The sequence below is a fragment of the Moschus berezovskii genome, chromosome 4 (assembly GCF_049115385.1).
Source record: "Moschus berezovskii isolate FMDL1 chromosome 4, NW_MosBer_1.0, whole genome shotgun sequence".
Taxonomy (NCBI): domain Eukaryota; kingdom Metazoa; phylum Chordata; class Mammalia; order Artiodactyla; family Moschidae; genus Moschus; species Moschus berezovskii.
This window is the reverse complement of record NC_142463.1, coordinates 112982291-113009800: the sequence shown is the minus strand read 5'-3', so window position 1 is coordinate 113009800 and position 27510 is coordinate 112982291. Positions and strand designations below refer to the sequence as shown.

General features: G+C 39.4%; 1 protein-coding gene across 1 annotated transcript in view; it reads right to left on the bottom strand.

The window, feature by feature from the left end:
- The window catches only part of LOC129541046 (T-cell surface glycoprotein CD1a-like), a 36514-nt gene extending 9588 nt beyond the window's left edge, over window positions 1-26926 (bottom strand). Inside the window, exon 1 of the mRNA XM_088834957.1 lies at window positions 26613-26926. The gene's annotated coding sequence lies outside the window, so the exon portion shown is untranslated. The remainder of the gene's footprint in view (window positions 1-26612) is intronic.
- Window positions 26927-27510: the final 584 nt, after the last annotated feature.

Below are 27510 nucleotides of genomic sequence, written 5' to 3'. Positions count from 1 at the left end.
TGCACAGACAACCAAAAAATTAAAAAGGAGACAAAGCCTTGAGACTTTGTCTCAAATAAAGTGAAAATTGAAACTAAGTGTCCTGCCATACACTGGTCTCAGTGACAAAATGGTCTAAAAAATATCTATCTAATTGTCAGGGAAGGAAGTGTGCTTAGCTCTGTATTCACTGAACATTGGCTTCTTTGCTCGCTTCTCATTCTGAGGATCACTAATCACAAGTCTGAGACTGGAGCTCAAAACTATTCTCCTTGTGTGATCTTAGAATACGCAAACCAAAAAATTAAAAGGTGATTCCAAGTTTGTGATATCTCTGTGACACTTGGTGAATGAAAATTCTGGGGGGCCTATCTGCTTGTGGGATTTTAGGTCCCAGGCCCAGGATAGAACCTGAGCAGTGAGACCACCATTCCTAACCACCACACTACCAGGGAATTCCCCACACTAGGTAAAATTTAAAGCAAGTTTGTTTTGAGAACACTCAATACAGTCTGTAAAAAATTCCTACATATAAAGCCTTTCCTAATGTGAGTGCATAATCCAAAATTACAGGATATGGAGAGAAATAATTCAGCATAAAAGAAAGTAGACAGACAAACCACTTTGCGTGAAAAGAAACACCAGAAGAGAAAGAGACATCAAAAAAAAATACCAGGAAGATTAAGCTTCTAGGCATGAATATTCCAAATATCGTAATTTAAAAATTGATTCATGGATTAAGCAAAAATCAGAGAAAGCAATTTTTTAATATTTCTAAATTGAGAGAGCTGAAGAATTTTTTACAGCATAAGACAGAGCTAAATAGCTGTTGAGTACAAACAAAAAAGTTAAGAGATATGAACACTAACATGAAACCCAATATAAGTCTAACAGGAAATTCATTAGGAGACAAAACAAATAACGAGCAGAGGAAATATTTGAAGAAACGGTGGCTAATAATTTTACAGAATCAATGAAAGGTATAAATCTTTAGATCAGGAAGGAAAAAAGCTCCAAAGCAAATTAAAAAATTTGAAAAACAATGTTTATTTTTCAAAGTGAAGAGAGCAACACAGAGTTTTAGGCAGCTTAGAATATAAATCAATTTACCAAAGTTCTTTCCTATAGATTTACATATGTCTTAATTCAATCAGTATTTAATGGGCTTCCCTGGTGGCTCAGAGGTTAGAGCGTCTGCCTCCAATGCGGGAGACCAGCTTCCATCGCTGGGTTGGGAAGATCCCCTGGAGAAGGAAACGGTAATCCACTCCAGTATTCTTGCCTGGAGAATCCCATGGACGGAGAAGCCTGGTAGGCTACAGTCCACGGGGTCGCAAAGAGTCGGACACGACTGAGCGACAGAACGGAATAGACGGAAGGGACATGCTAGACAGACCTTGGTTGGCAAAGTAATGTCTCTACTTTTTAATATGCTATCTAGGTTGGTCATAACTTTCCTTCCAAAGAGTAAGTGTCTTTTAATTTCATGGCTGCAATCAGCATCCGCAGTGATTTTGGAGCCCAAAAAAATAAAGTCTGACACTGTTTCCACTGTTTCCCCATCTATTTCCCATGAAGTGATGGGACCAGATGCCATGATCTTCGTTTTCTGAATGTTGAGCTTCAAGCCAACCTTTTCACTCTCTTCTTTCTCTTTCATCAAGAGGCTTTTGAGTTCCGCTTCACTTTCTGCCATAAGGGTGGTGTCATCTGCATATCTGAGGTTATTGATATTTCTCCCGGTAATCTTGATTCCAGCTTGTGCTTCTTCCAGCCCAGCGTTCCTCATGATGTACTCTGCATTGAAGTTAAATAAGCAGGGTGACAATATACAACCTTGACGTACTCCTTTTCCTCTTTGGAACCAGTCTGTTGTTCCATGTCCAGTTCTAACTGTTGCTTCCTGACCTGCATACAGGTTTCTCAAGAGGCAGGTCAGGTGGTCTGGGATTCCCATCTCTTTCAGAATGTTCCACAGTTTATTGTGATCCACACAGTCAAAGGCTTTGGCATAGTCAATGAAGCAGAAATAGATGCTTTTCTGGAACCCTCTCGCTTTCTCCATGATCCAGCGGATGTTAGCAATTTGATCTCTGGTACCTCTGCCTTTTCTAAAACCTGCTTGAACATCTGGGAGTTCATGGTTCACATATTGCTGAAGCCTGGCTTGGAGAATCAAAAGTTTTACAGACAAGCAAAAGCTGAGAGAATTCAGCATCACCAAACCAGCTCTTCAACAATGCTAAAGGACCTTCTCTAGACAGGAAACACAGAATGAGTGTATAAACTCGACTCCAAAACAATAAAGAAAATGGCAACAGGATCATACTTATCAATAATTACCTTAAATGTAAATGAGTTGAATGCCCCAACCAAAAGACAAAGACTGGCTGAATGGATACAAAAACAAGACCCCTATATATGTTGTCTACAAGAGACCCACCTCAAAAAGAGAGACACATACAGATTGAAAGTAAAGGGCTGGAAAAAGATATTCCACAAAAATAGAGATCAAAAGAAAGCAGGAGTAGCAATACTCATATCAGATAAAATAGACTTTAAGACAAAGGTTGTGAAAAGAGACAACGAAGGACACTACATTATGATCAAAGGTTCAATCCAAGAAGAAGATATAACAATTATAAATATATATGCACCCACATGGGAGCACCACAATATGTAAGACTAAAGCTAAAAAGTATGAAAGGGGAAATTAACAATAACACAATAATAGTGGGAGACTTTAATACCCCACTCACACCTATGGATAGATCAACTAAACAGAAAATTAACAAGGACACACAAAAGTTAAACAATACAATAGATCAGTTAGACCTAATAGTTATCTGTAGGACATTTCACCCCAAAATAATGAATTTCACCTTCTTCTCAAGCGGACGCGGAACCTTCTCCAGGATAGATCACATCCTGGGCCATAAATCTAGCCTTGGTAAATTCAAAAAATTGAAATCACTCCAAGCATCTTTTCTGACAACAATGCAGTAAGACTAGATCTCAATTACAGGAGAAAAACTATTAAAAATTCCAACATATGGAGGCTGAACAACACGCTGCTGAATAACCAACAAATCATTGAAGAAATCAAAAGATAAATCAAAATATGCATAGAAATGAATTAAAATGAAAACACAACAAATCAAAACCTCTGGGACACTGTAAAAGCAGTGCTAAGGGGAAGGTTCATAACAATGCAGGAATACCTCAAGAAACAAGAAAAAAGCCAACTAAATAACCTAACTCTACACCTAAAGCAACTAGAAAAGGAAGACATGAAGAACCCTAGGGTCAGTAGAAGGAAAGAGATCTTAAAAATTAGGGCAGAAATAAATGCAAAAGAAACATAAGAGACCATAGCAAAAATCAACAAAGCCAAAAGCTGGTTCTTTGAGAAGGTAAATAAAATTGACAAACCACTAGCCAGACTCATCAAGAAACAAAGGAAGAAGAACCATATTAATAAAATTAGAAATGAAAATGGAGAGATCACAACCAACAACACAGAAATACAAAGGATCATTAGAGAATACTATAGGCAACTATATGCCAATAAAATGGACAACTTGCAAGAAATGGACAAATTCTTAGAAAACTACAACTTTCCAAAACTAACCAGGAAGAAATAGAAAATCTTAACAGACCCATCACAAGCATGGAATTGAAACTGTAATCAGAAATCTTCCAGCAAACAAAAGCCCAGGTCCAGATGGCTTCACAGCTGAATTCTACCAAAAATTTAGAGAAGAGCTAACACCTATCCTACTCAAACCTTTCCAGACAATTGCAGAGGAAGGTAAACTTCCTAACTCATTCTATGAGGCCACCATCACCCTAATCCCAAAACCTGACAAAGATGCCACATAAAAAAGAGAACTTCAGGCCAATATCACTGATGAACATAGATGCAAAAATCCTTAACAAAATTCTAGCAATCAGAATCCAACAACATATTAAAAAGATCATACATCATGACAAAGTGGGCTTTATCCCAGGGATGCAAGGATTCTTCAATATCCGCAAATCAATCAATGTAATACACCACATTAACAAATTGAAAAGTAAAAACCATATGATTATCTCAATAGATGCAGAGAAAGCCTTTGACAAAATTCAACATCCATTTATGATCAAAACCCTCCAGAAGGCGGGAATAGAAGGAACATTCCTCAACGTAATAAAAGCTATATATGACAAACCCACAGCAAACATTATCCTCAATGGTGAAAAATTGAAAGCGTTTCCCCTAAAGTCAGGAACAAGACAAGGGTGCCCACTCTCACCACTACTATTCAACATAGTTTTGGAAGTGTTGGCCACAGCAATCAGAGCAGAGAAAGACATAAAAGGAATTTAAATTGGAAAAGAGGAAGTAAAACTCTCACTGTTTGCAGATGACATGATCCTCTACACAGAACCCTAAAGACTCTACCAGAAAATTACTAGAGCTAATCAGTGAATATAGTAAAGTTGCAGGATATAAAATCAGCACACAGAAATCCCTTGCATTCCTAACACTAATAATGAGAAAATAGAAAGAGAAATTAAAGAAACAATACCATTCACCATTGTAACGAAAAGAATAAAATACTTAGGAATATATTTACCTAAAGAAACAAATCAGTAGAAAATACTGAAAGAGATGGGAATACCAGACCACCTGACCTGCCTCTTGAGAAACCTGTATGCAGGTCAGGAAGCAACAGTTAGAACTGGACATGGAACAACAGACTGGTTCCAAATAGGAAAAGGAGTACTTCAAGGCTGTATATTGTCACCCTGCTTATTTAACTTATATGCAGAGTACATCATGAGGAACGCTGGGCTGGAAGAAGCACAAGCTGGAATCAAGATTGTTGGGAGAAATATCAATAACCTCAGATATGCAGATGACACCACCCTTATGGCAGAAAGTGAAGAGGAACTCAAAAGCCTCTTGATGAAAGTGAAAGAGGAGAGTGAAAAGGTTGGCTTGAAGCTCAACATTCAGAAAACAAAGATCATGGCATCTGGTCCCATCACTTCATGGGAAATAGATGGAAAAACAGTGGAGACAGTGTCAGACTTTATTTTTTTGGGCTCCAAAATCACTGCAGATGCTGATTGCAGCCATGAAATTAAAAGACGCTTACTCCTTGGAAGGAAAGTTATGACCAACCTAGACAGCATATTAAAAAGCAGAGACATTACTTTGCCAACCAAGGTCCGTCTAGTCAAGGCAATGGTTTTTCCCGTGGTCATGTATGGATGTGAGAGTTGGACTGTGAAGAAAGCTGATCGCCGAAGAATTGATGCTTTTGAATTGTGGTGCTGGAGAAGACTCTTGAGAGTCCCTTGTACTACAAGGAGATCCAACCAGTCCATTCTAAAGATCAATCCTGGGTGTTCATTGGAAGGACTGATACTAAAGCTTAATCTGCAATACTTTGGCCACCTCATGTGACAAGTTGACTCACTGGAAAAAATTCTGATGCTGGGAAAGGTTGGGTGCGAGAGGAGAAGGGGACGACAGAGAATGAGATGGCTGGATGGCATCACCGACTCTGTGGACATGAGTTTGAGTGAATTCTGGGAGTTGGTGATGGACAGGGAGACCTGGCGTGCTGTGATTCATGGGGTCGCAGAGAGTCGGACACGACTGAGCGACTGAACTGAACTGAACTGAAAGCAACAGAAGACCTATGTATAGAAAACTATAAAACATTGGTGAAAGAAATCAGAGAGGACACTAATCGATGGAGAAATATACTGTATTCATGGATTGGAAGAATAAATATTGTGAAAATAAATATATTACCCAAAGTAATTTATAAGTTCACTGCAATCCCTATTAAGCTACCAACGGTGTTTTTCACAAAGCTAGAACAAATAATTTCACAATTTGTATGGAAATACAAAAAACCTCGCATAGCCAAGGCAATCAAGAAAGAAGAGTGGAACTGGGGGAATCAACCTGCCGGACTTCAGGCTCTACTACAAAGCCACAGTTATCAAGACAGTATGGTACGGGCATAAAGACAGAAATATAGATCAATGGAACAAAATAGAAAGCCCAGAGATAAATCCATGCACCTATGGACACCTTATGTTTGACAAGGGAGGCAAAAATATTCAATGGAGAAAAGGCAATCTCTTTAACAAGTGGTGCTAGGAAAAGTGGTCAACCACTTGTAAAAGAATGAAACTAGAACACTACCTAAACCATACACCAAAATAAACTCAAAATGGATTAGAGAACTAATTGTAAGACCAGAAACTATAAAACTCCTAGAGGAGAGCGTAGGCAAAACACTCTCTGACATAAATCACAGCAGGATCCTCCATGACCCACCTCCCAGAATATTGGAAATAAAAGCAAAAATAAACAAATGGGACCTAATTAAAATCAAAAGCTTCTGCACAGCAAAGGAAACTATAAGCAAGGTGAAAAGACAGCCTTCAGAATGGGAGAAAATAATAGCAAATGAAGCAACTGATAAAGGATTAATCTCAAAAATATACAAGCAACTCCTGCAGCTCAATTCCAGGAAAATAAACGATCCAATCAAAAAATGGGCCAAAGAACTATACAGACATTTCTCCAAAGAAGACATACAGATGTCTAACAAACACATGAAAAGATGCTCAACATCCCTCATAATCAGAGAAATGCAAATTAAAACCACAATGAGGTACCATTTCATGCCAGTCAGAATGGCTGCTATCCAAAGTCTACAAGCAATAAATGCAGAAGAGGGTGTGGAGAAAAGGGAACCCTCTTACACTGTTGGTGGGAATGCAAACTAGTACAGCCACTATGGAGAACAGTGTGGAGATTCCTCAAAAAACTGGAAATAGAACTGCCATACAACCCAGCAATCGCACTCCTGGGCATACACACCGAGGAAACCAGAATTGAAAGAGACACATGTACTCCAATGTTCATTGCAGCACTGTTTATTATAGCCAGGACCTGGAAGCATCCTAGATGTCCATCAGCAGATAAATTGATAAGAAAGCTGTGGTACATTTACACAATGGAGTACTACTCAGCAATTAAAAAGAATACATTTGAATTCGTTCTAATGAGGTGGATGAAACTGGAGCCTACTATACAGAGTGAAGTAAGCCAGAAAGAAAAACACCAATACAGTGTATTAACACATATATATGGAATATAGCAAGAGGATAACGATAACCCTGTATACGAGAAAACAGCAGAGACTCAGATGTGTGGAGCAGTCTTTCGGACTCTGTAGGAGAGGGAGAGGGTGGGATAATTTGGGAGAATGTATTGAAACATATATTTATCATAAGTGAAACGAAAGACGTGGTTGGGGGCTCCCCACCTCAACACTGTGGATTTAAGAGGCCGTTCCTTCCGGAAGTGTATAAATTAGCCTGGGATAGAACCTGCACGCTGAATTTACTAATTAAGAAATGAGAAACCAGAACTATAAAGGTGGCATAGAAATACAAGAAACTATTCTTAAGTAATCTTTTAAAACTTTGAACAGAGTTACAGATTTTACCATTTGTTATAAACTGGTATATATAATTTAACCAGAACCATAAGAAAATTAGTATTGTGTGAATTTTGAAGCACTTTCAACATGTTGTAGGAATAATGTGGACTTTCTTGAGTTTTACACATTCATAAGTAAATGGTCTGTATCTCGTGCCTTTGTTAGTTTTCTGTGAGCTGTAGTTTCTGGGAAGTGAGCAGCTCTCATTCCTGTAACTCTTGTAATCCAGTCATTCGTGTCCCTCCTTCACAAGGATTCAGTACTGCTGTGGTGCTGTTATCCCTCTGATAGGAACTCTACCTCTGTGTAAAGCCCCAAAGGTCTGCTATTATTTTTATTTTATATTGTACTATATTTTATTTACAGTGTTGTGTTTGTTTCAGGTGTATAGCAAAGTGATACAGTCATATATATATGAATTAACAAAAGCAGTTCCCATCTTTTGATGGGGTGTTCATGGTTTATAACATAAATGGCATTATTTTGAGAGAGGGATAACTTAGGTATGGCATTGGTTTTGTGGTGTTTTTTTTTCTTTTTGCAGCTTGAGGCAGTTGTAAAATAACTTAATGTGGCTTTTTACAACTGTGTATTCTATAGTATTTTTCATTTGGTGAAATTTTAACTGTTAATGTTTTTGGCATTGTGCCTTGTACAATTTATTAAATAAAAAGAAAAAAGAAAAACCATATCTTTGACTATATGGACCTTTGTCAGCAAAGTGATGTATTTGCTTTTTAATGCACTGTCTAGGTTTGTCATAGCTTTTCTTCCAAGGAACAAGTGTCTTTTAATTTCAAGGCTGCAGTCATTGCCTGCAGTGATTCTGGAGCCCAAGAAGATAAAATCTGTCACGTTTCCAATTTTTACCCTTCCATTTGCCATGAATTGATGTGACCAGATGCATGTTCTTAGCTTTTTGAATGTTGAGTTTTAAGCCAACTTTTTCACTCTCTTCTCTCATGTTCATCAAGAGGCTCTTTAGTTCCTCTGCACTTTCTGCCACTAGGGTGGAAAGTTCTACGTAGCTCAGCTTCACTGCATTCTGAATCAAAAGCCCTCTGCCCATGTGGACAATCACCTGAAGGAACAGCCATTCAACTGTTAGGATACTTGTCTTAACCCACCGCTTTAAGAAAAGCAGGCAAACTCACTTTGGTACCTTGCAAGTAAACTATTTATAAGTTGGACCATAAAGAAGGCTGAGCATCAAAGAACTGATACTTTTGAACTGTGGTGCTGGAAAAGGCTCCTGAGAGTCCCTTGGACAGCAAGGAGGTCAAACCAAACAATCCTAAAGGAAATCCACCCTGAATATTCATTCAAAGGATTGATGTTGCAGCTGAAGCTTCAATATTTTGGCCACCTGATGTAAAGAGTCAACTCATTGGAAAAGACCCTGATGCTAGGAAAGACTGAAGGCAGGAAGAGAAGGGGACAACAGAGGATGACATGGTTGGATGGCATCACTGACTCAATGGACATGAATTTGAGCAAACTCTGGGAGAAGTTTCCCCAGAGGAGAAAAGCAAAACACTTACCTAGTGAAGGACAGGGAAACCTGGTGTGCTGCAGTCCATGGGGTTGCACAGAGTCAGAGAGGACTTAGTGACTGAACAACAATCCCTAGTTTTTAGGAAAAAATTACTGGGAGTTTTTGTCATAAAGAGGTGTTGAACATTGCAAAAATGTATTTGTATCCATTGTTTATTCTCCCATATTCTGTTAACATAGTGAGTTATGGCTAATGATTTTTGTGTTCAAGTTTTTAAGAAGTATTAACATATAATTTTTCCAAGATTTAAGCTTTTTATTTTGTATTGGGGTATAGATGACTAACAATGCTGTGGTAGTTTCAGGTGAACAATGAAGGGCCTCAGTCATATATATACACATGTTCCATTCTCCCCAAGCTCCCCTCACACCCAGGTTGTCACATAACATTGACGAGAGTTCCATGTGCTATACAATAGGTCCTTGTTGGTTATCTATTCAAAATAGAAGTGTGTAAATGTCCATCCCAAACTCCCTAACTATCCCTTCCTCTGGCAACCTTAAGTTCGTTCTTTGAGTCTATGAGTCTTTCTGTTTTTTAAGTTCATTTGTATCATTTCTTTTTAGATTCCACATATAAAGGATGTCGTGCAAGAATTTTCCTTCTCTGACTTACTTCATTCAGTATGATCATCTCTAAAAACATCCACATTGCCACAAATGACATTATTTCGTTCTTTTTAATGACTGAGTAGCATTCCATCATATCTATGTACTAAATCCTTATCCATTCCTGTGTTCATTGATATTTAGATTGCTCCCATGTCTGAGCTTTGTGAACAGTGCTGCAAAGAATATCGGGGTGTGTGTGTCTTTTCGGATCATGTTTTTCTATGGATATATTCCTAGCAGTGGGATTGCAGGGTCATATCGTAGCTATATTCTTGGTTTTTTAAGGAATCTCCATACTGTTCTCCATATTGGCTGTACCAATTTACATTCCCACCAACAGTATAAGAGGGTTCCCTTCTCTACACACCATGTTCAGTATTTATTGTTTGTGGATTTTGATGATTGCCATTCTAGCTGGTGTGAGATGATTGTAGTTTTGATTTACATTTCTTTAAAAATTAGTGGTGTTGAACATCTTTTCATGTGCCTCTTGTCCATCTGTATGTCTTCTTTGGAGAAACATGTATTTAGGGCTTCTGCCCATTTTATGATTGGGTTGTTTGTTCTGATGATGTTAAACATCATGACCTGTTTGTAAATTTTGGAGACTAATCCCTTCAGTCACATCATTTGCAAATATTTTCTCCCAATCTGTTAGTTTTCTTCTCATTTTGTTTACTGTTTCCTTTGCTGTACAAAAGCTTTTGAGTTTAACTAGGTCTATTTGTTTGTTTTTTTTTTATTTCTATTATTCTGGGATCAAAAATGATACTGCTGCAATTTATATTAGAGAGTGGTCTGACTATGCTTTCCCCTAGGAGTTTTACAGTGTCCAGTTTCACATGTAGGTCTTTAATCAATTTTGAGCTTATTTTTGTTTGTGGTGTTAACAAATGATGTAACTTCATTTTTTACATGTAACTGTCCAGTTTTCCCAGCATCATTTGTTGAACAAACTGCCTTTTCAACATTGTGTAGTCTTGCCTCCTTTGTCATAGATTAATTGACCATAGATGCATGAGTTTATTTCTGAGTTTTCTATCCTATTCCATTGATCTATATTTCTGTTTTCCTGCCAATGACTTATTCTATTTTTATTGTTTTCTTTTCAATTCTATTGCTCTTTATATCATGAATTTTGAAATTCTGTTATTAGGTACATTGGCAACTAGGATTTTTGTGCCATTTTTATGATCTGATCACATTATCATTATGAAATACACATTTTATTTACTATTTCTAGTTCTTCAGCCTCTCTTGTCTATTTGAGTTTACACTATTTGTATCATTTCTCTTCATGCTGAAGGACTTACTATGGCATTTCTTAGTAAGTCTTTTGAAAACAAATCTCAACTCTCATTTATTAGAAAATATCTTTGCTTCATCTTTCTTTCTTTTTTTTTTTTTTTTTGGCCATGCCACATAGCTTGCAGATTGCAGAATCTTAGATCCCCAACCAGGGATTGAATCATGCTCTCAACAGGGATAGTAGAGAATTTTAAAAACTGGACCACTAGGGAATTATCTCATCTTAATTTTTTAAATGTACTTTTGCTTGATATAGGATTCTAAGTTGACATATTTATTGGGTTCTTTTTCAACACTGAGAAGATGCCATTCTATTTTTCTTCAGATTAATTTTCTAATGAGAAGGTAAATTTCATTCTTATCATTCCCTTGTATGTATTATATCTTCTGATAGGGATTGAAAAGAATAGGGGGCTTCCAAGGTGGCACTGGTGGTAAAGAATCTGCCTGCCAATACAGGAAACATAAGAGACAGGGGTTCAATTCTTGAGTCAGGAAGAATCCCCGGAGGAGGACATGGCAACTCACTGCAGCATTCTTGCCTGAAGAATCCCATGGACAGAGGAGCCTGGTGGGGTACAGTCCATAACGTCGCACAGAGTAAGACAGGACTGAAGCAACTTAGCACGCATGAAGACAAGCAGAAAAAAATAATAAATAGTTTAAAGAATCCCACTAGGAGATTAAATTCAGAGAGGGGATCTAAGGGAATTTCGGAGAGTGTAGTAAGCAAAGGACCACTCCAAAAAAGAATCTAGTAAATTAGCAACAATATACACTATCTTGAAGGAAGACGAGGCACATTTAAGTAACATGCACACTCAAACCACAAATTCTGATTGTTAAAACACATGATAATGGGCATGGAGTCTGAATCTTGTTACATGTCAGGGCACTTGAATAGTAACATCTCTGTATGGAGCTTGACAGGAATATAAGGTGAAAGGGGAAAGACATTGGTGAAAGGGGACATTATACTAAAACCTGAGAAGAATTAACCATGCTTAATATACATGGACATCATCAGATGGTAAACACTGAAATCAGATTGATTATATTCTATGCAGTCAAAGATGGAGAAACTCTATACAGTTAGCAAAAACAATACCATGAGCTGACTGTGGATCAGATCATGAAATCCTAATTGCCAAATTCAGACTTAAATTGAAGACTAGGGAAAACCACTAAATGATTCAGATATAACCTAAATCAAATCCCTTATGATTATACAGTGGAAAGTGAGAAATAGACTTAAGGGATTAGATCTGATAGATAGAGTGCCTGATGAACTCTGGACGGAGGTTCGTGACATTGTACAGGAGACAGGGACCAAGAACATGCCATGGAAAAGAAAGGCAAAAAAGCAAAATGACTGTCTGAGGAGACCTTACAAATAGCTCTGAAAAGAAGAGAAGCAAAAAGCAAAGGAGAAAAGGAAAGATATAAGCATCTGAATGCAGAGTTCCGAAGAATAGCAAGGAGAGATAAGAAAGCCTTCTTCAGCGATCAATGCAAAGAAAGAGAAGAAAGCAACAGAATAAGAAAGACAAGAGATCTTTTCAAGAAAATTAGAGATTTTTCTTGAAAGGGAGCATTTCATGCAAAGATAGGTTTGATAAAGGACAGAAATGGTATGGACCTAACAGAAGCAGAAGATATTAAGAAGAGGTGGCAGGAATACACAGAAGAACTGTACAAAAAAACTTCATGACCAAGATAATCACAATGGTGTGATCACTCACCTAAGCCAGACATCTTGGAATGTGAAGTCAAGTGGGCCTTAGAAAGCATCACTATGAACAAAGCTAGTGGAGGTGATGGAATTCCAGTTGAGCTATTTCAAATCCTGAAAGATGATGCTGTGAAAGTGCTGCACTCAATATGCCAGCAAATCTGGAAAACTCAGCACTGGCCACAGGACTGAAAAAGGTCAGTTTTCATTCCAATCCCAAAGAAAGGCAATGCCAACGAATGCTCAAACTACTAAACAATTACACTCATCTCACACGCTAGTAAAGTCATGCTCAAAATTCTCCAAGCCAGGCTTCAGAAACACGTGAACCGTGAACTTCCAGATGTTCAAGCAGGTTTTAGAAAAGGCAAAGGCACCAGAGATCAAACTGCGAACATCTGCTGGATCATGAAGAAAGCAAGAGAGTTCCAGAAAAACATCTATTTCTGCTTCATTGACTATGCCAAAGCCTTTGACTGTGTGGATCACAATAAACTGTGGAACATTCTGAAAGAGATGGGAATCCCAGACCACCTGACCTGCCTCTTGAGAAACCTGTATGCAGGTCAGGAAGCAACAGTTAGAACTGGACATGGAACAACAGACTAGTTCTGAATAGGAAAAGGAGTACGTCAAGGTTGTATATTGTCACCCTGCTTATTTAACTTCTATGCAGAGTACATCACGAGGAATGCTGGGCTGGAAGAAGTACAGGCTGGTATCAAGACTGCTGGAAGAAATATCAATAACCTCAGATATGCAGATGACACCACCATTATGGCAGAAAGTGAAGAGGAACTAAAAAGCCTCTTGATGAAAGTGAAAGAGGAGAGTGAAAAGGTTGGCTTGAAGCTCAACATTCAGAAAACAAAGATCATGGCATGTAGTCCCATCTCTTCATGGGAAATAGATGGGGACAGTGGAAACAGTGTCAGACTTTATTTTTCTGGGCTCCAAAATCACTGTGGATGTTGATTGCAGCCATGAAATTAAAAGACGCTTACTCCTTGGAAGGAAAGTTATGACCAACCTAAATAGCACATTCAAAAGCAGAGACATTACTTTGCCACCAAATGTCCATCTAGTCAAGGCTATGGTTTTTCCCGTGGTCATGTATGGATGTGAGAATTGGACTGTGAAGAGAGCTGATCGCTGAAGAATTGATGCTTTTGAACTGTGGTGTTGGAGAAGACTCTTGAGAGTCCCTTGGACTGCAAGGAGATCCAACCAGTCCATTCTAAAAGAGATCAGTCCTGGGTGTTCATTGGAAGGACTGATGCTAAAGCTGAAACTCCAATACTTTGGCACCTAATGCGAAGAGCTGACTCATTGGAAAAGATTATGATGCTGGGAGGGATTGGGGGCGGGAGGAGAAGGGGACGACAGAGAATGAGATGGCTGGATGGCATCACCGACTCGATGGACATGAGTTTGAGTGAACTCTTGGAGTTGATGATGGACAGGGAGGCCTGGCGTGCTGTGATTCATGGAGTCGCAAAGAGTCGTACACAACTGAGCGACTGAAATGAACTGAGTATATGATACTACTCTTTTGCTACCACACATATGATTTAAATAGCATCATGACAGTCCTGGTTAAACCATACAGGGTCAAAGGAAGAACTAATGATGTAAGGTTTGACATCTGCCCAAGAATGAGGAAGAAGGTGGTCTTCTACCCCTCCTCACTTTCTTTTGTTTTTAATAATAAAGTCCTCTCAGTCCTCTGGGCAGCGCCCTCTCACCTGTTCACTTGTATCCCTCACAAGCATCATATGCTAATAAACTCATGCTTTGTCTGACACTTTGCCTTTTGCTGAATTCTTTCTGCAACAAGACAAAAGAAACTGAGCTTCAGTAAGTCCTGACACCAAGTGAGGACTTTCTTTTTAAAAACTGTGTGAGCAAGTCCCCTCCTTGGTCAGGGATTGTGGATTCTAATCCCAGTCTGAGAAATAGCTTGGTTGTTTCAAGCTTTATACCCCACATCAGAGCATCAAAGATAGAGAATTTGCTGGTGGTCCAGTGGGTAAGAATCCATCTTCTGGGGGAACACGATGGCGGAGGAGTAAGTGGACATGGAATACATCTCTCTCCATGGATGCATCAGGAATACACCTTCAGACACAGAAGTGCATGCAAAACACCAGCTGAGAGCAGACAGGAGTACCTGACCAGTGGAAAAGAATATATAGAGCCACAGAAAATCTCAGTAGGACAAAGGAAACAGGGGGGGAAACAGGAGTCTTAGTAGGACTGGACGGACCTGCCCTCAGCTGGTGGGGGAACTGGAACAGGGGTCCGATTTCCAAATCAGGGCAATTGTCTGAGTCAGAGGAGAAACATTTAAGGCTGAGAGTGAAACAGCTGATCTGTGGCAGCCTAAATGAAACAAGAATCAGTCTTTGTCGCAGCCATACATACCCCAGAAAGGGATGCAAGTGCCCTAGAAGGTGCAGCGGCTGGGAGTCAGCGTTTAGGGATTGTGGAGCAACTCCAGGGGAAGGGCTGTTGTTGCCTGTGGAGAGACAGATGGAGGGGTTGTGAGGGGAGAAGACTGTGGTGGGAAATTCCTGCGGAGGAAGGCCAGGCAGACATGGAAGCAAGGTGATACTGCTGAGTTACGTGTAAGGGATGCAGCTATCACTATAGCCTCTCTCTACCCACACGCTTAAATCTCAACATTCAGAAAACTAAGATCATGGCATCCGGTCCCATCACTTCATGGCAAATAGATGGGAAAACAGTGGAAACAGTGGCTGGCTTTATTTTTCTGGGCTCCAAAATCACTGCAGATGGTTATTGCAGCCATGAAATTAAAAGACGCTTACTCCTTGGTAGGAAATTTATGACCAACCTAGACAGAATACTAAAAAGCAGAGACACTGCTTTGTCAACAAAGGTTTGTCTAGTCAAGGCTATGGTTTTTCCAGTGGTCATGTATGGATGTGAGAGTTGGACTATAAAGAAGACTGAGCACCGAAGAATTGATACTTTTGAACTGTGGTGTTGGAGAAGACTCTTGAGAGTCCCTTGGACTGCAAGGAGATCAAACCAGTCCATCCTAAAGGAGATCAGTCTTGAATACTCATTGGAAGGACTGATGCTGAAGCTGAAACTTCAATACTTTGGCCACCTCATTCGAAGAGCTGACTCATTTGAAAAGACCCTGATGCTGGGAAAGATTGAGGGCAGGAGGAGAAGGGGACGACAGAGGATGAGATGGTTGGATGGGATCACCAACTTGAAGGACACGGGTTTGGGTAGACTCTGGGAGTTGGTGATGGACAGGGAGGCCTGGCGTGCTACGGTTCATGGGGTCACAGAGAGTTGCACACGACTGACCGACTGAACTGAACTGAACCCACACGCCAGCATCAACAGCTAAACAATAGAAAGACTGGCCCATCAAACACACTGAACTACAGAGTAGGACCCCAGCCAGGGGGGCCCCCTCTATATACCTGATACACCGAACAACAGAGAAGGACCCCAGATAAAGGAGCCCTCTCAGTGCCTGAACCTGAATGGACAGAGCTACAGAGAAAGACAGGCCAAAGAGGCCTTCTGATCACCAGCTATAAGAGACTCAAAAAAAGACTCTAATAGGGCCATAATTTCTTCAGTGGAAGCAGTCCATGTCCTTGCACCTGGCACTGCCAGGGTCCCTGCAAGCCAAGCAGCTGTGCCACCTTCATGATCAACCATCACTGAGGCAGAGCTGCCACAGGCAAAAAAAAGTTTTGTATCTGTGCATGTAGAGTCACTTCGGTCATGCCCAACTCTTCACAACCCTGTGGACTGTGGCCTGCCAGGTTTCTCTGTCTGGGGATTCTCAAGATAAGAACACTGGAGCATATTGGCCAATACTAGTTGCCATATCCTTCTAGAGCACTATATTTCCTACTGCCCTATCCACCAACTCCCCTGAATACATGGTACTTACTGCCAGAACGTGACCCAAGCAGCTGAACCACCTCCACACCTGGCCCTCACAGGGGCAAAACCAAGTCCTCCAGGGCAGCCTCAGGAGCAAACCCCAGCTGACGACTCAAATGCAGAGGTGGAAATAAAACCACAATTGAAACCCACTGCCATATGATCCAGCAATCGCACTCCTGGACATACACACTGAGGAAACCAGAATTGAAAGAGACACATGTACTCCAATGTTCATTGCAGCATTGTTTATAATAGCCAGGACATGGAAGCAACCTAGATGTCCATCTGCAGACGAATGGATAAGTTTTGGTACATATACACAATGGAATATTACTCAGCCATTAAAAAGAATACATTTGAAACAGTTCTAATGAGGTGGATGAAACTGGAGCCTATTATACAGAGTGAAGTAAGCCAGAAAGAAAAACACCAATACAGTATACTAACGCATATATATGGAATTTAGAAAGATGGTAATGATAACTCTGTATATGAGACAGCAAAAGAGACACAGATGTATAGAACAGTCTTTGGGACTCTGTGGGAGAGGGTAAGGGTGGGATGATTTGGGAGAATGGCATTGAAACATGTATGTTGTCATATGTGAAATGAATCACCAGTCCATGTTCGACACATGATACAGGATACTCGGGGCTGGTGCACGGGGATGACCCAGAAGGAGGATAATGGGAGGAGGGAGGTGGGAGGGGGATTCAAGAAGGGGAACACGTGTACACCTGGGGCGGATTCATGTCAGTGTATGGCAAAGCCAACCAATATAATATTGTAAAGTAATTAGCCTCCAATAAAAAAAAAAAAGAATCTCATGCAGAACCTTGGCACAGTAGATGGGGATCAAGTGAATGAATGAATCTGCAAGGCTGTCAAATTCCAAATAAAGAATCAAAGCAAATTTAAAAAAAAGAAAGAAAAAAAAAAACCCAAGGGCAGTGTGGCTAAGGAAGATTTAATCTAAGTTGTAGATTAAATCCACATGATCAACTAGTCAGACTTTGTGTCTATGGAATATATAAAAGAACACTGAGAGCTCCCACAAAAGAAAACACATTAGTTCTGATTGCTGCGGACATTGGAGGCAAGAACACATAGGAGTAGGACCCGATTAGAACCTGGTCTCTTCCACAGCTGGTCCGGAGACCAGCACAGTTTTGGAGGGCATCCTAGGGAGGTGAGGTGGACTTTGACTCCCAGAGAGGGAAAGGACTCTGAAAGCAATTACTCAAGAAAAACATTTATTATTCTTATGTTTTGACTTGTTCTATAGATTTTCTTGGATTTTTTTTTCTTTTTTTTTTTTTTTCATTTTCCCCCTCTGTTGTAGTTGTCAATTTTACTGACACTATGAAATCTAATTAAGCTTTGAGCTTTTATTTTCCCCCTCACATTTTTTTTATTGTTGTTATAAAACTCTGCCTCTATGTTGGGCTTTTGCAGTTCTATGGAGTTTTCCTTTTTTTTTTCTTCCTTTTTTTTCCTATTTTTTTAATTTAACTTTTAATGTTTTTAAACCTATTATTTTTTTCTACATTTATTTCTTTGTTTGCTTTTCCTATTGTTATCTTCCCCTTGCAGTTAATCTTTAATGTATATAAATTTTATCTACCTCTATTTAACTTTGCATATCTGTTCTTTCTTTCTTTTCTTTCTTTCCTTTCCTCTAAACATCTTTATTAGTTTTGTTTTCATTGCTTTATTCCCCACTTGGCACCTTGCTTTAGTTTTGTTTTCCAGTTTGTGCTTTAGTTAGTTTTGTTCTTAACTGGTAGATATAATTTTTTATTTCCTTTGTTCACCAGGTCAATCTATTGTATTTTATTTTTGTTGGAATGTTTTGGTTTTGCTTATGGGTATATATGTATATGTCTATATTTAGTCACACTTATTACTGTTGTTATAAACCTCTGCCTCTACACTGGGCTTTTGCAGTTCTGTGGAGTTTTCCTTTTTTTTCTTCTTTTTTAAATTTCTTTGTTTTTTCTTTTTTTTTTTTTTTCTTTTTCCTTCTTTTTTAATCTATTTTAATTTTAATTTTTAGTTTCTTAAACATTATATTCTTTCTCCATTTAGTCCTTGTTTGCTTTTCCTACTGTTCTTTTCCCCTTGAATTTAATCTTTAATGTACATAAATATTCTTCATTTACCTCTACTTAACTTTGCATAACTATTCTTGTTTCAGTTTTGTTTTCCAGTTTGTCCTTTAGTTAATTTTGTTCTTAACTGGTAAATACAATTATTGCTTTCCTTTATTGGCAGGGACAATATACAGTATTTTTGTTGGACTGTTTTGATTTTGCTCATGAGTGTATATGTACATGTGTATATTCCATTATTTTAATTATTATTTGCCTGATTTTTTAACTGCCATTTGTCTGGGGTTCATCTTTGGTTTCTCATTTTGGGGTATTTGTTTTAATCTCACTTACTGCCATAATAGACCACTTGTGGAATCTTCGTTCCTGACAAGAGATCAAGCTCTGAGCCTCTGGAATGGGAGCACTGACTCCAAGACCCAAGGCAACCAGAGAACTAACCCTGGGGAATATCAAATAGTGAGAACTCAAATAAAGGAAAGCACTTGAATACAAAACCTGGCATCACCAAACCACCAGTAGCACCCTGTGTAGGACGCCTCATCTAAACAACAAACAAAACAAAAATACAAAATTAATCATCAGGTTGAATGGTTCTATGAAAACCTACAAGATCTTCTAGAGCTAACACCCAAAAAAGATGTTTCTCTTTTTCATTATAGGGGACTGGAATGCAAATGTAGGAAGTCAAGAAATACATGGAATAATGGGCAAATCTGGCCTTGGAGTACAGAATGAAGCAGAGCAAAGGCTAACAGAGTTTTGCAAAGAGAACGCACTGGTCATAGCAAACACCCTCTTCCAACAACACAAGAGAAGACTCTACACATGGACAACACCAGATGGTCAATACAAAAATCACATTGATTATATTATTTGGAGCCAAAGATGGAGAAGCTCTCTACATTCAGCAAAATCAAGACTGGGAGCTGACTGTGGATCAGATCATGAACTCCTTATTGCCAAATTCAGACTTAATTGAAGAAAGTAGGGAAAACCACTAGACTACTCAGGTATGACCTAAATCAAATCACTAACAATTTATACAGAAAGTGACAAATAGATTCAAGGTACTAGATTAGATAGACAGAGTGCCTGAAGAACTATGGACTGAGGTCCATTGTATAGGAGGCAGTGATCAAGACCATCCCCAAGAAAAAGAAATGCAAAAAGTCAAAATGGTTGTCTGAGGAGGCCTTACAAACAGCTATGAAAATAAGAGAAGCAAAAGGCAAAGGAGAAAAGGAAAGATATATCCATTTGAATGCAGAGTTCCAAAGAAGAGCAAGGAGAGATAAGAAAGTCTTCCTCAGTGATTAATGCAAAGAAATAGAGGAAAACAATAGAATGGGAAAGACTAGAGATCTCCTCAAGAAAATTAGAGATACCAAGGGAAAACTTCATGCAAAGATGGGCACAATAAAGGACAGAAATGGTATGGACCTAACAGAAGCAGAAGAGATTAAGAAGAGGTGGCAAGAATACACAGAAGAACTATATGAAAAAGATCTTCATAACCCAGATAATCATGATGGTGTGATCACTCATCTAGAGCCAGACATCCTGGAATGCGAAGTCAAGTGGGCCTTAGGAAGTCTCACTGCAAACAAAGCTAGTGGAGGTGATGGAATTCCAGTTGAGCTATTTCAAATCCTAAAAGATGATGCTGTGAAACTGCTGCACTCAATATGCCAGCAAATTTGGAAAACTCAGCAGTGGCCACAGGACTGGAAAAGATCAGTTTTCATTCCAAGCCCAAAGAAAGGCAATGCCAAAGAATGCTCAAACTACCGCACAATTGCACTCATCTCACACTTTAGTAAAGTCATGCTCAAAATTCTCTAAGCCAGGCTTCGACAATACATGAACCATGAACTTCCAGATGTTCAAACTGGTTTTAGAAAAGGCAGAGAAACCAGAGATCAAATTGCCAACATCCATTGGATCATCAAAAAAGCAAGAGAGTTCCAGAAAAACATCTATTTCTGCTTTACTGACTATGCCTAAGCCTTTGACTGTATGGATCTCAACTGTGGAAAATTCTTCAAGAGATGGGAATACCAGGCCATCTGATCTGCCTCCTGAGAAATCTGTATGCAGGTCAAGAAGCAACAGTTAGAACTGGACATGGAACAACAGATTGATTCCAAATCAGGAAAGGAGTACATCAAGGCTGCTTATTTAACTTATATGCAGAGTACATCGCGAGAAATGCTGTGCTGGATGAAGCACAAGCTGGAATCGAGATTTCCAGGAGAATATCAATAACCTCAGATATGCAAATGACACCACCCTTATGGCAGAAAGTGAAGAAGAATTAAAGAGCCTCTTGATGAAAGAGGAGAGTGAAAAAGTTGGCTTAAAATTCAACATTCAAAAAACTAAGATCATGGCATCTGGTCCCATCACTTCATGGCAAATAGATGGGGAAACAGTGCAAACAGTGACAGACTTTAATTTTGGGGGCTCCAAAATTGCTGCAGATGGTGACCGAAGCCATGAAATTAAAAGATGCTTTCCCCTTTGAAGAAAAGTTATGATCAGCTTAGACAGCTTATTAAAAAGCAGAGACATTACTTTGCCAACAAAGATCCATCTAGTCAAAGATATAATTTTTAAAGTAGTCATGTATGGATGTGAGAGTTGGACTATAAAGAAAGCTGAGCACAGAAGAATTTATGCTTTTGAACTGTGGTGTTGGAGAAGACTTTTGAGAGTCCCTTGGACAGCAAGGAAATCAAACCAGTCAGTCCTAAAGGAAATCAATCCTGAATATTAATTGGAAGTGCTTGTACTGAGGATGAAACTCCAATACTTTGGCCAAGTGATGCAAAGAGCTGACTCACTGGAAAAGACCCCGATGTTGGGAAAGATTAAAGGCAGGAGGAGAAGGGGATGACAGAAGATGAGATGGTTGGATGGCATCATGGACTCAATGGACATGAGTTTGAGCAAGCTCTGGGAGATGGTGAAGGACAAGTGTTGTAGCCATGCGTTCCGGGAAACAAACTCACTCAGAAGGATGATGCAGATAGTGAAGTGCAGTTTATTACACCGGACCCAAGACAGAGTCTCCTCTTAGCCAAGGACCCTGACCAGCATTTGTGAAAACCTTATATACCCTAAGTGTACGTGCCCAAGCCCACCTCCCCAAATTCCCTGAAACTAGTCTAAACAAAGGAAGAGAAAGATATAGTCAAAGTTAACCCGTGGTTCATATGCCTTAAGCCTACGTAGTTAACAGTGGACAATTATCAATAGGCCTGTGGTCATACCCCAATAAGCATAATAGAATTTATGATCCTATTGGTTACACAGATAATTAGGGTATTCTTTTAGGCAATGGAGAGTCTAGGTATGAGCTCTAGGGTTCTTCCATCGGGGGGTCTGGTTTTCCAGGTGCTAGTCATTTCTATAGATACGGGCATATAGCTCAAAGTCCACAGTCCAGCCCAAGATGGAGCCTGTTCTGTTTCCTTCTTCACAAGGAAGCCTGGCAGGCTGCAGTCTGTGGGGTTGTAGAGTCGGACATGACTGAGCAACTGAACAACAACAAAGAATTGTGAGATTAAATATTTCTTCTAATTCCTTTTTGTACAGAGCTGCATTCATGGTGAAATAAGGGAAATCCCATAGAGAACCAGACAAAGAAGAAATGAGGCAAACAGGAGCTAGTACTTGGGCATATGCGACACTGTCTCCTGCACTAGTAGGTGGATTCTCTGAGCCACCAGGGAAACCAGGAAATTCTCTTTTCAAAGGTTAAATATATTTAAAAAGGAATAATATGAGAAGAGAAAGAGATATTATCAAAAGCAACCAAGCAGATTAAGCCTCTAGAAATAAATATTCTAAGAACTATCATTTAAAACTCAATGCACATAGTAAGCAACAAAAGAGAAAGCAATTTGCAAATATTTGTAGATTGGGGGATCTGAAGAATTTCCTATAAAGCAATACAGAACTAAAGAGCTGTTGAGTATGAATTAAGGGATGTAAAGACTATAATGAAATCTAATATAAGCCCAATAGGAATTTCACAGGAGATAGAACACATAAGGAGAAGAGGAAATATTTGAAGAAATAATACCTGAGAATTTTCCAGAATTAATAAGTCACAAATCTTTAGATTCAGGAAAGGCAAAAGTTACAAAGCAAATTAATAAATTTGAAAAATGATGTTCATTTTTATAGTGAAAAAACATCTCAAAGCTCACACTTCAGAAAGAAACATGTAAACCAACGATAAATGTTGAGTGTTGTGAACCAGCCATAAATGTAGAGAGTGATAATTCTCTTGTGAGAGAAAGTACAGGGATGCAATCAGTCTCATTAAATCCATTTTATCTGAAGAAGTCTTTGGGGCCTAGAAAAGAAAACAACAGTCTCAAAGGCCCTTGCTGAATCACCTAACTTCAGAGAAAACAAAACAGAACTTTAGGTCCCACCCTGATGCTCCAGGCCAGTTGCATATATCTGGGACTTATCACCCCCTGCCCAAAAACTTTCCACTCCCTACACCTGCCCAAAAGACATCATCTCCTGCCCAACTACAAATGCCATCTCAACTAAAGAATACCCAAACCATCCCGCCTGATTAATGTTTCCCTTATCGCTTCCACAAGCCTCCCATAAATATGGAACCTCCCTGATCCCTCTGGGTGCTCAGCCTGTTCGTTAGGCCAACTGTTGCCCCCTCTTTGCCTGAACAAAGGTAAGCTACTTCTGTTGAGGTCGTCTTTCCTTTTTCTGCCTTGCCCGAACTATACCTTACATTATCTATATTTTCACTTCTTACATGGCACTACTCACTCAGAGACCCAAAATATTGACTGTAATAATCATGTAAGACTGAGACAGTGAGACTGTCTATCCTTGAGAATACTTCAAGCGGTTTTTAATTCAGAAATTTATGAAGACAGTAAGATGATTTGAGGAGCTTCCCTGGTGGTTCTGTGGTAAAGAAAACCCCTACCAATGCAGGAGACTCGGGTTCCATCCCTGCATCAGGAAGTTTCCTTGGGAAAGGAAATGGCCACCCACTCCAGTGTTCTTGCCTGGGAAATCCCACAGATAGAGGAGCCTGGCAGTCTACAGTCCACAGCGTCGCAAAGAGTCAAACATGACTTAGCAAACAACAGAAACAACAACAAGAAGATGATTTGAAACTGAATCTAAATAATGAGCACCACAATTAACACTGTTACTGAGTCCAGGCTCATATTGCTCGCCATAAGACAGGCCAATAAATCAAGAGATGAGCTGTTTGGGCAAGGAATAGCAACTTTATGCAGAAAGCTGGCAGACCAAGAAATACTAGACTCATGTCTCAAAGAACCATCTTGCTTGAGTTAGAACTCAGACTTCTTTATACTAAAAGGGGAAGAAGTAAAGTCAAACATTTCCTGGTTCCTGTCAGCCTTGGTGGGGGGAATGGAGAATGGGAAGTGACATGTTAATTCCGTCCTTCCTGCATTCTTTCACAGGTGGGCCTGGTCAGGATGTTTCTTGTGATGTAAACAAAATCATTTTACTTACTGCTCATAACCTGAAAGACGGGGTTCCCAGTGGGGGTCATTTTGTGCCATTGAAGCCTATAGTAACATCCCTTTAGTACTTCACTTGTAATAGAATACAAAGATTCTTGCCTATTAAAACTCTTTGTGTGTTATAGATTTACTTCTAACTCCTCAACAAGAAGCTAATGAGATTCTTGGACAATTAGACAACATTTTCTTGGCAATACTGCTTAATGCTTCTTACCTGTTTCAGCAATTACTAGATAATACAGGTAGTAGTACCACATCTGTTAAGTGCCTCTTTGTTTACCAATTGTGTTTATACCCTTCTTATTTTCTGAGGACTTTTATAAGATAGAAAGTGGATGAAGTCATTCTTTGCTATACACTTGCTCAATGTTTCCCTTAAGAGCATGCTACAAAAACTATTTTAAGAAGATTTTTATTTTCCCTAATATATTCTGGAAATGTTGCCCAAAATTTAGTTATTATCCTGATTTAATTGTTATATGCTTCTTTACTTGGCTACCTTGCTTAATGCCCAATCATCTAGAAGAAAACTTTACCAACACTTGATCCATTACTTTGTTAGTGTTACTGTAACAACTACTACTGGAGAAGGCGATGGCACCCCACTCCAGTACTCCTGCCTGGAAAATCCCATGGACAGAGGAGCCCCATAGGCTGCAGTCCCTGGTGTCACTGAGTCGGACACGACTGAGTGCCTTCGCTTTCACTTTTTACTTTCATGCATTGGAGAAGGAAATGTCAACCCATTCCAGTGTTCTTGTCTGGAGAATCCCAGGGACGGGGGAGCCTGGTGGGCTGCCATCTATGGGGTCCCACAGAGTCGGACACAACTCAAGTGACTTAGCAGCAGCAGCAGCAACACCTACCACAGACTGGGTGACTCAAACAACAAAAATTTATTTCCCACTGATCTAGAGACTAGAAGTCCAAGATCAAGGTGTCATCAGTTTGATTTCTCCTAAGATCTCTCTCTTCAGCTTGTCGACGGCCATCTGTTTACATCAATGTCCTCACACCATCTTTCCTCTGGGGATGCACATCCCTCTTGACTCTGTGTGTGTCCAAATCTCCTCTTCTCATAAGGATACCATTCAGATTAGATTAGGGACACCCTAACAACCTCATTTTAATTTAATCACCCACTCGATGGAGGTGAGTTTGAGTGAACTCCGAGAATTGGTGATGGACAGGGAGGCCTGGCGTGCTGTGATTCATGGGGTCTCAAAGAGTCGTACACGACTGAGTGACTGAACTGAACTAAACTGAACAGCCTCATTTTAATTTAATCACCTTTTTAAAGGTTCTTTCCAAATATAGCTGTTCTCTGAGATCCTGGGTATTAAGGATTCAGAACATAAATTTTACTGAGACATGATTCAGCCTATCACACTGGATATGTGTGTGTGTGTACTCAGTCACGTCCAACTCTTTAAGACCCCATGGACTGTAGCCCACTAGGCTCCTCTGTTCATGGGATTTCCCAGGCAAGAATACTGAAGTGGGATGCCATTTCCTTCTCCAGGGAATCTTTCTGACCCAGGAATAGAACCCACATCTCTTGTGTCGCCTGAATTGACAGGCAGATTCTTTACTACTGCGCCACCTGGGAAGCGCTTACACTGGATATATTTACTTTCAAAATATTGTTCACTTTACCTCTTTCACTTTTCAAAATCTTATTGGCTTTCAAATGTCTTTTTTAACAAAAGTGCCCTATAGATATCCAGACCTAAGAGACTATTGCTCTGGCTTATAAAAGTAAGCTTTAAAAAAGCTTCCAAAAAGTCTCGATTGTTTTCTTGTTAATAATTGTTGCCCCAGTATTTACATCTAAATAGACAACTCTGCTTTCTAAAATGTAGAAATAAGTCAGACTTTTCTTTATTAAGCCCAAAGATCAACATTATATTTTTCTACATCACTACATTTTAGAAAACAGAAATGTCTATTTAAATATAAAGGTAAAAATTATATTTTTCCTCTCTTTTCACAAGTTATATTAAAAAAAAGTAGAAAGAGTTATACTTTAGTGGTTATCAAGATTTATTATAAACCTAGAATAATTAAGATTACTACACTGAACTGGCACAGGCAAAAAATATAGAAGAAAGGATAAGGATATCCTTTATTCTGACCCATATTCAGATCCATACATATACAAAGGGATTCACATTACAACACATTTGTACTGCATATCAGTGTTAAACAATCAACCAGCATTGAAAAACAGTACAATTTGACCCTTATTTGTCCATATAGTCAAAGCTATGGAGAAGGAATTGGCAACCTACTCCAGTATTCTTACCTGGAGAGTCCCAAGGATGGGGGAGCCTGGTGGGCTGCCATCTATGGGGTCGCACAGAGTCAAACACGACTTGAAGCGACTTAGCAGCAGCATGGTTTTTCTAGTAGTCGGGTACAGATATGAGAGCTGGACCATAAAGAAGGCTGAGTGCCAAAGAATTGATGTTTTTGAAGCATAATGCTGGAGAAGACGCTTGAGAGAGTCCTTTGGACTGCAAAATCAAACTCGTCAATCCTAAAGGAAATCAGCACTGAATTTCATTGAGAGGACTGATGCTTGAAGTCAAAGCTCCAAGACTTTGGCCGCCTGATGCGAAGAACTGACTCACTGGAAAAGACCCTGATGCTGAGAAAGATTGAAGGCTGTTGGAGAAGGGGATGACAGAGGATGAGATGGTTGGATGGTATCACTGACTCAAGGAAATGAATTTGAGAAAGCTGCAGGAGATAGTGAAGGGCAGGGAAGCCTGGCGTGTTGCAGTCCATCGGGTGGCAAAGAGTCGGAGATGACTGAGACACTGAACAGCAACAACAAAAACCCGCATTTCACAGCACACAAAAATCAAATCCATTTGTGTTGTAGGTATAAATGTAAAAAGTAAAATAGTTAAGCTTCTCAAAAATATAAGAGTACAATGGCTTGCAAAATAGGATTCTCAAACCAGAAAAATAAGCGTCTTCTGGAAGTCATAAGAAACGCAGATACTTGAGCCTTTTCCTTGACCTAAAGAATTAGAAACTCTGGAGGCAGTTCCCAAAAATATGTGTTTTATAAAACCTTCCAGATGATGCTGATGCCCACTCAAATTTGAGAACCATAGATTAAGGAGAATATCTCAAGACCTTGGAGTGGGGATAAATAATTTTCAAGAGTAGAATAAAATAGCCATTAAGAAAAA